The sequence below is a fragment of the Callorhinus ursinus genome, unplaced genomic scaffold (assembly GCF_003265705.2).
Source record: "Callorhinus ursinus isolate GAN/ISIS: 27379988/994484 unplaced genomic scaffold, GSC_fseal_2.0 scaffold121, whole genome shotgun sequence".
NCBI classification, from domain to species: domain Eukaryota; kingdom Metazoa; phylum Chordata; class Mammalia; order Carnivora; family Otariidae; genus Callorhinus; species Callorhinus ursinus.
Window position 1 is genome coordinate 571,362 of NW_027397183.1, and position 8,636 is coordinate 579,997.

Sequence of the window (8,636 nt, forward strand, 5' to 3'; positions counted from 1 at the left end):
TTTAGAAGGTCATCTTTCTGTCTTTTCATCTCCCAGTAGAAGAGGGTGAAGAATGCCTCACACAAAGCCTAGCATGTAGTAAATGTTGAATGAAGTCTATTTTGCCATCCCACTTCTACAGCCTCTCCCTTACAGGTATTGTTGACCAATTCTTTGGCTTCCTCTGTAATTCCTTTCCGAGTTTCTTCATAGTTTTTAATGTGTGACACGTCTTTGTAAGACCCTGTCTTAAGCTGAATGTGAGGATGAAGAGGAGGACACAGCAGACCCTCAGTTTGCAGTCCTGGCCCTGGCCCGACACCTCCTTTTCTGGGGCGTTGTGTATCTGCTCATGGCATCCTTCTTAGATATGTGGTAACAGCCAGATTCAGCCCCTTTAAATGATCATTTGGGATCCATAGCCTGAAGGACGTTTTCCTTAATTTTGTCAGAGTCCTTACCTGAGCCTGAAAGAGACCCAGGTGAGAAATAAACCAGACTTCTGAAGGCCTTACCAAAGCAGCGTAGCTTTGGGCCATCAAAATGCACTCCGTCCAAGGTACCATTGTGAGCACAGTGCCTGGATGGAGAGCTGCTCCACTTCATGGTGTTGGGATGATCTGAGTTCCAGACCTCAGGCTTCTCCCAACACTGACTTGGACTTCCTGGGTCACCTCTAGCAGCCCATCCAGTTTCTTCACTGCCTATTTCTCTGCCTGCCAAGCAGTGTGGGAGCATTTACCTTCTGCACCCTGTGCTCTGTCCCAGATCACGGTTGTGCCTACATCTTGGCAGTTCTTCCCTTCTGGGCATTCAGAGGAAAATGGCATTCTCCCTTCATTCCCAACCGTAATGCCAGCTAGACTCCCCTTTGGCAGCCAGTGATCTAGGAATGAGCACTTCACTAGCCCTTCCCCACTCTCAGATTATCTTTCAACAGAGTCTTATGTGTTCTTTAACTGGTCCATCTCCTGGGTGGAGATAATAAGGTGTTCCAGGAGCCCCCAGGTTTGATAGAGTGGCTGGGATGTAGGGATGATCTCTGTTGTGGAGAAGAAACTGGTGTCCCCAGAGCAATCCATGGTTTTACATGGTAAATTCTATCCTTGGGGTTTGGCTCAGCCATGGTTAAGTACAGGCAGGAGGAGACTGCAAAGGTATTGTGTTGATTGTGCTGTCACATCCACGGCAGTAAGCATGCACCAGACATTGTCCTAAGTGCTTTCACATACTCATTAGTCCTCATGACAACCTTAGGAGGTAGTTATTATTATCCCCAATTTGTAAAATTGAGATGCACAGAGGTCAAGTTAACTTGCTCAGTGGTACATGGCTAGTGAGTGGTAGAGCCCCGATTCAAACCCAGACAGGCTGGCCCTGGAATCTGCTCCGATGCTACATAGAAAAAAAAAAAAAAAGAGTGAAACTCTGACTAAGGAATCCAGAATCCAGAATTTGTTTTCGATAGGGCTGCTGCCTCCCTGGACGCAGGAAGTTTGGCCCCACATTCTCTCCCCTCTTGCCGACGCTAAGCTTATTCACCCATGAAAAATACCACCACTAAAGAAACAAACAGCTTTTGCAAAATGTTGAAATGTGTGTGAGCAGTGCTATGTGTGACGGTGATAATGTGGAGCAAAGGAATGGATCTGGGCTCTGGTCCTGACTCTGCCACTGACTTTACTGTGTGTGACACTGACAAGTGGACTCGACTCCCTGAGCCTCAGTTTCCGTGGCTGTTCCAGATGATCTCCGGGGTTTTCTTCTTGCTGTCACAACATGTGGGCTCTTGGTCACTGGTTTGTCTGGATTTAGGCCACTCACAGCAACCTCTGTTGTCGATATTTGTCACACTCCGACTGGGTCCACGGCTAAGTGCTTAAGTTGAGGAGTTGGGAATGAGGGGAGCTTGAGCAGAGAGATGCCTCCCAGTTTCTGAATTTGCTCGCCTGTGGTATATGATCTAACAAGAGATAAGCTTACTTGCATCGACTGGATTCCGGCTGGGAGATCTGTACGCTCTTGTGGGAGGAGCACAGAGGTGAATTTTGGCTTTGACTAAAATTCTGATCCCAACTCTTACCATTTACCGACTGGGTCACCATGATTGAATTTCCTCAAATGTAGGAATGTCTACCGTGTAGAATTGGAAACTGGAATAATTAGGTGAAATAAAAATGGAATATATATACATATTCTAGCCCAGTGTTGCACACATAGAAGGTGTTCTCTTTTCTGTAGAGAAGGGGGAGAGAGGAGTATGATCCTGGTCAGTGGCGGTGCCCTCTCCCTGTCCTTTGGAGCTTTCCAGTTACCCCTGGTGTCTATTCTGGGCGCTGGTGGTTGTGAGTTGTGAGACTGTTTCCTATGCTAGCTGATGCTCGGCTCACTGATGGGGACATAGTGGAGGTCCCCAAAAGACCTGTTCCATGAAGGAGCACTCTTTTTCTCTGACAGTAGGAAAAGGATGGAGAAGAGAGACCTCTGGGTAATGCCAGTTTTCCCCTGATGCCCCATGACAGCCCTGGCCAGAGGAGCCCAGGGAGGCTCGGCAGAGACTAGGGAGGCAGTGTGTCCCCCGCCCGAAGGAGAGGGAGGGCGCCAGGACTGCAGCGACAATGACAGTGGAGGGCAGCGGGGAAGGAGGAAGGCTCCAGTCTCCTCTCTCCCGGTGAGGAGAGACTGCAGGGGGCTAGAGGGAAGAAAACTTTTGAAGTGAGCAAAGATTCTAAGAGCAGGAGGGAGAGCCGGGAGGGAGGGACCTGGGGGGAAGGGGGTGGAGAGTGAAAGAGTAGGAAGAAGTGGGAGGAGGGAGGGCGACACACACAGAGTCAAAAGGGGGTGGGAGAGCAACTGACAGGCTGAGCGAGAGCGGGGAAGGCTGGGCAGCGCAGGAGGCAGCCAGGAACCCAGGACCGGGAAGCCGGTGGAAATTCCAGAGAGGAGGACCGGGGGAGAAGGTAAGGATAGCCCGGCTTTTAAGAGATGAAACTACCAGTTGATGGGAAGGAGCCAGAAGAGAGAGCCTTGAGTTCCAGGCTGGACAACAACAAAGCTCCTTCTCTGTACCTGGGGGCTTATTCCCTCCCCCTCACTAGCCCCCGTGATGGTGAGGTAGGGCTATATAGAGGAGGATGGTCGTGAAGCAGCAGATAAATTACTCACTTGATTTGTAAGGAGCTGTAGAAATGTGAGTGGAAGGCCCTTGGAGTTGGTCTACCTCTGGCAGAGTGGTTGCCCTCCAGGGGCATCTTCCAAGCAGCTCAGCGATTCATTCCCAAGAACTTTGGTTAAGATGAAATCGGTCCTTTACAAACAAAAACCATCACTGTTTTACGGTGCTTCCTCTAGGCTTGGAAACTTTTTTGAACTGCTTTCCACAGCATCCAGGGGAGTGTTTTGATTTTTCCCCCCTACGGCATGTTGGGTGGTTTAAAAATATTCCCTGCTTAAGTTTCCTGCAGAGTATCATGTCCCCGCTGTGCGCTGCGAGCAGTCTGGCCTGCCACTCACTGTCACTGTCAGAGGAAAGAGGCTAGTGAAGAGGTGTCCACGGAAGGTCCCCTTTCCTCCTGGGTACAGGGTGAGGTAGATGGCCTCAGGGCATAAAGGTTTCTGTCAGCTCCTTGACCTCTCTTCTGAGCATGTGGTGAAAGAACCCATACCTGGGGGTTGAGACGTCTGGGTTCTTGTGCCCTGAGTGGCTGTGCGTCCTTGGGCCAGACACTTCCCTGTTCTGGGCCTCAGTTTCCTCATCTAGAAAATGAGGGGTTTGTGGGGCGCCTGGGTGGCTCAGTTGGTTAAGCGTGCCACTCTTGATCTTGGCTCACGTCTTGATCTCAGGGTTGTGTCTGCTCCAGCGTGGAGTCTACTTTAAAAAAAGAAAGAAAGAAAATGAGGGGTTTGAAGTAGAAGAATCCCTCCAGTTCCATTCAGCAGTAACATTGTGCAAGGTTATGATTCCTTAGGCTCAAATATACCTCAGAATCATGAAAAAGGGAAGCTCATCCCAAGGATTTTACATCTGTACTATGCCCTTGCTCACTTTTAACTCAATTCCCCCTCCCAGTATGCTGTCATAATGGAGGGATTCCTGGGTTTTCCTCCTTAGCGTCTCACAAGGCTCTGGCACACTGGGTCTGATTGGCTGGAGAAAAGGAAGGGCAGAGTGAGGAGCACTGGACGGGGAGTCAGGAGACCCAGGAGAAATGTAGCAAAACTGGAGAGGAGACAAAAGCCAGTATGTGGAGATGTAGCCTCCTCATTTGCCAGGTGGCATGGCTCACCACTGGGGACACAAGCTGGTACTTATAGGCACCCCAGCCTGACTTTCATATCAGTAGGCCCTCATCTTTTCCACCCAAAGCCTCCAGAGCCCCAGCTCAGCCCAAGAACCCGATTCACTGCTCTCTGGGGACAGCTCTGAACTGTCCACCTTCTGGCAGTTTCCCCAGGGCAGCGGAGCTCTTCGGAGCCTGCTCCCCTAGCCGTCCCACCGCGTCTTTACCTCACTCAGCAGCTGCCCAGGAGCAGTCCGCTGACCACAGTGCTCATGGCAGAGGAAACCCGGAGCTGTGTTCCCTGGCTTCCAGACTGGTACCCTCTGGCTATCCCTGCACCCAGACACATGAAGTTCATCAAGCCACAGCAGTAACACCGCCACGTTGCCCTGCTTTGCCACTGCTTTAGAACCCCATGGAGGTCCTTGCCGGGCTCTTGAAACCGGTTGTTGTCCTTGTCCCCTAGCTGCCTCACTCCTCTTCCCTCTCTTTATCCCGACCGAAAGTCCTAGGCCATTAGGACTGGAAGAGGTCTGTTAGATTGCCTGTCCGCTTCTTCCACTAGTAGGGAAAACAATGCCTAGGAAAGGAAAGTGACCCATGAAGGGATGACACAGTGCCTCAGTTCAGTTTGGTTGGGAGAACATCCTGCTCTGCGCACTCACACCTAGGCCCCTTCTGACTTCCGTCCTCAGCTGTGTTTTCCGAGCCTCCATTTCTCCCCAGGCCTCCCTGCTTCTTCCATTTGAGTACCTCCACGATCTTGTTTTCTGGCAGGAACACTCACTTGCCCACCTGCCCCTCATCGTCTCTGCTGGCTGTTAGGGGTGCATGCACTGGAGGGTTCTGGGCTCTGGCAACCAGCAGGGCTACCACAGTGCAGCCTGGCTTCTTGGGGACTGGCTGATCCCACTGTAACCAGTGAAGGCAGAACAGGGAGCCTGTCTGCCTGGATCAGTCAGGAGACCTGCAGTCCTCAGGCCAGCGAGACCCAAGGCCCAGGCTCTGCTCCCTGCCTCAGGGAAGACCTCACCCACCTGGGACTCTAGCAGGCCTCTGGGCCAGTTGGCCCCATCTTGGGCTCGAGGATTAAGCTGACCAAAGGGGAGAGATGCCCATTTTTCCAGGAAAGCTTCAAATCTCCTAGAAAAGAAACTGATTGATTCCCTTTCTATAGTCAGAAGCTACGGATTCTTGGAGAATGACAGCTTGATGTCACTTTGTGATTCAGTTGTTTCTGGATATTAGCAAATCATGGGCAAAAAAAAATTCAGCCTTCAACAATCCACTCACTTTCATAGGGGAGTCAGGAGATCTCAGAATCAGAGCTATTGAAATAGCATAGAGGGATCTTAGAGTTTATCTAATTCAGGGGTTGGGCAGAAGGAAGAGCCTGGGCATCTGGAGTCACATTTGGGTTAGGATTTCAGCTGTGTGACCTGGGGCAGATTCGTTAATGTCTCCGAGCCTCAGTTTCTTCATCCGCCAGGAGGTTAATAAATACCTTCCTTGTAAGGTTTTGTGAAGATTAAATAAAATAATGTACATGTTTCCCCACTATCCAACATGTGCTTTATGCCACTTCACTTTTTTTTTTTTTAAAGATTTTTACTTATTTATTTGAGAGAGAGAGTGTGTGCACAAGTGGGGGGAGGGGCAGAGGCAGAGGGAAGAGCAGGCTCCCCGCCTAGCAGGGAGCCTGACATGGGGCTCAATCAGGACATAGGGCTCCCCTGACATGGGGCTCAATCCTGGGACCCTGGGATCATGACCTAAGCTGACGCTTAACTGGCTGAGCCACCCAGGTGCCCCTCAGCACTTTTACAAAAGACCTACATTATAGTACCTGTTTTCACTGATGGAAATCTGAAAGAGGATTTTCACTTTTATGAAATGGTCATTGCTTCTTTGCTTTATGCCATTTTGGCTTACAAATGGTTTCATAGGAATGCTCTACTTTTTTGGATGGTGGGGGAAACTGTATTTAAAATGGCTATTATATATTAAGTGCTCAATGAATAATAGAACAATAGGGTAGAATCCAGGTTACCTGGTCCTCAGCCCATTTCTTGGAACTACATCTTGTTTGATGTAAAAGTCTTCCCACAGTGAAGTCTCATCATGACATGTAATTCTGAGAAAGTACTGCTTGCTTTTTATGACCACAGATTTTTTTTTCTTTTTCTGGGACTACTTTTGCTGACCTCTAAGCTGGGGGGTCAGAAAATCTAGCTTTGCTTTTTGGCTTTGCCACTAACTTGCCATACTATCGCAATTTGTCAAGTCAAGTCACAAACTCCCCAGATGTTCTAACTTAGCAACCATTCAGCTCAACTGCTTTCTTTTACATGCAAGCAAACTGAGGCTCAGGGAGGGGAATATCTCATCTAGAGTCACGGAGAAACAGCTGGGACTCGAAAGAACCTCTCTTTCAAGGCTCTTGTTCACAGATAACTACCAGGATCTTAATCCGTCCGGGGATCTTCATGATTCAGAACTTCAGGAGAGGGAGGATGTGGTTAGGGGTCGGGATGGCCCTTCTCCACAGGTCACTGATTTCTTTTCCAAGTAGAACTGAGCCAGCTTCAAACCTACCCCGTGGATGTGCCTTTGGATTGGTTGGTGATCAGATTCAAAAGTGCTGCAGCTTTTCAGAAGGCAGGAATTACATGAAGCACACATTTTATAATGTGGACTCATACGGAGTCCATCTCCAGGCCCAAAGGCTTGACTTAAAGAAAAGTCCAGAACTAGGGTGAACCAATTACAAGAATGAGAGGGGCCTGATCTCACTGGGGCCCTGTACCTCCTTTCTTCTCCACGCTTGCCCCGAAGGTCTGCATGCCTAGTGAAATAACGAATGTACAGAGAAATTAATATCCTTCCCATCGCCCATGTTTTCCTCACCTTTCCACCCGGTGCCTCGTGAGCATCCTTGTTGGGTCACTCTAACCAGCCTGCTGCACTGCCAAATTCTGTATCAGGTTGGCTAGTTGGATCATGCTTGAGAGGAGTCTTTACTGGAAATGTCGGAAAAGAAAACAAGGAACTAACCTGATTGAGTGTCTACTATGTGCCAGATACTGTTTGAGGTGCTTCCACATGTCCGCATACTGTTGAATCCCCATGAGTAAACATTCCCTTTTTTCAGATGAGGAGGAAACGGACAGGCTGAGTGACTTGCCTAAGGACACACAACTGGAGAGTGGAGGCAGGGTTCGAATCCCACTACTCTTTAGGAAACACGAGGCCCACCTCCTATTTTTGTTTCAGTTGTTCTTGTTATGATTTGACATCAAAGGAACACCAGAGCCTGTTGTTTGGCCAGCCGAAAGCCCAGCAGTAGACACGGCTGCAGCCAAGAGCACTTAGTGGCTAAAAAAGGAAATAACTTTCTATATGTGAATTCTGGCCAAATGGTGGCAGATGCTGAAGAGTCTGGGAATCCTGACCACTGTGGGCTGAGGGCTTCAATGGAATCATTAATTCTAGGAACAGCATAGGCAAGAGATGGCCAGCCAAGAAGCCAGGGGTTCAAAGGAAAAACCCTGGGCCTCTTACAGGAGAGTGGGAAAAGCCCTGCTCGGGGAGCTCAGAGACTGGACAGAGTTCCAGTCATAGGTTTGTTACTAGCTATCAGGGCTAGGGCCTCTTTGATTTTCTTTCCCTTTTAGAGACACAGCGGGGAGGTAGGCTTTGGAGTCAGGCAGACCAGCTGCAAGTCCCTTATGCAGCATTTGCTACCTCCGAGACTCAGTTTTCTCAGCTGTAAAATGAGATAATAACTACTTTCCTAGCAGAATTAATATAAAGGTTAAAAGTATAGTTGTAAAATGCTTCACACATGGAAAACACTCAACTTAGTGGTATCTGCTATCACTATTACTTAACTTCTCTGGACCCTGGTCTTCAGCTTGTATAAAAATAAGGGATTGATTTTTTTTTTTTTACTAAATAATTTCCCTAAAGTCTTTTTTTAATAATTTTTTATTGTTATGTTAATCACCATACATTACATCATTAGTTTTTGATGTAGTGTTCCATGATTCATTGTTTGTGCATAACACCCAGTGCTCCACGCAGAATGTGCCCTCTTTAATACCTATCACCAGACTAACCCATCCCCCACCCCCCTCCCCTCTAGAAACCTCAGTTTGTTTTTCAGAGTCCATCGTCTCTCATGGTTCATCTCCTCTTCCGACTTACTCCCCTTTATTCTTCCCCTCCTGCTATCTTCCTCTTCTTTTTTTTTCTTAACATATATTGCATTATTTGTTTCAGAGGTACAGATCTGTGATTCAACAGTCTTGTACAATTCACAGCGCTCACCATAGCACATACCCTCCCCATTGTCTATCACCCAGCCACCCCATCCCT

The 8,636-nt window shown here is 48.6% G+C and overlaps 1 protein-coding gene across 1 annotated transcript in view; it reads left to right on the plus strand.

Moving 5' to 3' along the window:
* Positions 1-2,803: 2,803 nt before the first annotated feature.
* Positions 2,804-8,636, plus strand: part of GJA5 (gap junction protein alpha 5) — a 17,348-nt gene continuing 11,515 nt past the window's right edge. The window contains exon 1 of the mRNA XM_025858480.2: positions 2,804-2,939. The gene's annotated coding sequence lies outside the window, so the exon portion shown is untranslated. The remainder of the gene's footprint in view (positions 2,940-8,636) is intronic.